The sequence below is a fragment of the Dioscorea cayenensis genome, chromosome 6, assembly GCF_009730915.1.
Source record: "Dioscorea cayenensis subsp. rotundata cultivar TDr96_F1 chromosome 6, TDr96_F1_v2_PseudoChromosome.rev07_lg8_w22 25.fasta, whole genome shotgun sequence".
NCBI lineage: Eukaryota > Viridiplantae > Streptophyta > Magnoliopsida > Dioscoreales > Dioscoreaceae > Dioscorea > Dioscorea cayenensis.
Window position 1 is genome coordinate 8,020,484 of NC_052476.1, and position 1,898 is coordinate 8,022,381.

Genomic DNA, 1,898 nt, shown 5'->3' on the forward strand with positions numbered 1-1,898 from the left:
TTCAGTTACGTATTGCTCATCACATTCAAGTTATGGCGCAGTAGGTTGTGCTGCCAATATGGTAAATAAAAAAACTTGCTTCTCTTCGTCCACAAAGCTGCTTCATTTGGTTCCCTCCCCAGCTTCATCATCATCAGTATCTAGGTCAATATTGGACACTTGTCGTGGTCTTTTCTTGGATTTGTTATTAGTCTTCACTTTTTTCACTTTGTTTTTGGCTTGCTTTCCATAAGAAAATTCTAACTTTTTCAACATTAATAAAATATCAGTTCCAATAGTTGTTGAAGGAGCTCCACACAACTCTACATTACCATCAAATAGATGTTTCTGAGATCTGTATGGATGATTATGTTCCACCCACCACCGATGTCCCATATAACAAAACTTCTGGCCATTAGTTAACCGCAACAAGGACAAGCATATTTTCCTTTAGTGCTCCAACTTGATAAATTTGCGTAAACAGGGAAATCATTAATAGTCCATAATAAGGCAGCCCACATATTGAAATTTCTCCTTACAGATGCATCGTACATCTCCACACCAACCCATAATTGCTTTAACTCTTTAATAAGAGGTTGTAAGTAGATGTCAATATTGTTTCCAGGACCTTTGTCCCTAGGAATAATCATTGACAAAAGGAAAGATGTTTGTTTCATCCCAATCCACGGTGGCAAGTTATAGGGAATCAACACCACTGGCCAAGTGTTGTACGAAGTACTTAATAATTTGAATGGGTTAAACCCATCAAAAGAAAGACCAAGCCTAACATTTCTAGGATCAGAAGCGAAGTCAGGATATCTTTCATCAAATGATTTCCATGCCTCAGCATTAGCAGGGTGTCTTAACTGTCCATCATTGGTCCAACCATTAGCATGCCAGATCATATCAGCAGAAGTCTTACTTGACATGAAAATTCTCTGAAGTCGTGGTATTAAAGGAAAGTACCATAAAACCTTCGCAAGTCGCTTGTGAACCACTTCATTGTCATCATTCAAACATTGATCAGAATCAATGGACACCCAGGGAGAACGACCACACACATGACAAGATTGCTGATCTTCATTATGCTCCCAATATAACATGCAGTCATTTGGACAACTATGAATTTTTCATACCCAAGACCCAAATCCTTAATGACTTTCTTCGATTCATGACTACTTTCAGGAATAGCCGTTGTGGGAAAAAATTCTTTTAAAAATTCAATCAAGTGGTCAAGGCCTTTGGAAGTCATCCTGCATATGCACTTCAGATGGAAAAGTCAAATGCAAAAGTAAAATCTAGAATGTTGCGATCCCTCATAAAGTTTGTCATTCACAACTTCAAGCAACTTGTAAAACTTTGCCCTTTTTTTAGAAGGTTGTTCATTAACTTCTCTAAGGGCTTCACCTCCATCATTCACCTCGACATTGAATTCATCATTAGTAGATGGTAGACCCTCGTCAACAACTTGATGTATGTTGAAAGCATCCCGCAATAACTCTTCCATGTTATCTGGTCTTATATGAGAAGTTTGGATGTGAGGATTAGAGCTTGATGGAGCTATAAATGTGTTTGTCATCTAAGGGGTAGGTGACGGTACACACTCTCCATGAAAAAAACCAACATGTGTAACCTTGTAGAATGCCATCACATACTAAATGTTCAAGCACTATTTCATGTGTTTGCCACTGAACATTCACACACTTTACGCAAGGGCAAATGATCCTATCATCTTCACTTGAGTTGGCAAATGCAAAATTGAGAAATTGTTTGACTCCATCTTAGTATTCTTGACTCAATCGTGACTTACGCATCCAACTCTTATCCATTTCTGCCTAATATATTACAAAATTATTTACAATCTTCTAAATTAAAGCATAGTTCGCCTTTACACATTAATCATGATCACATATTTACGT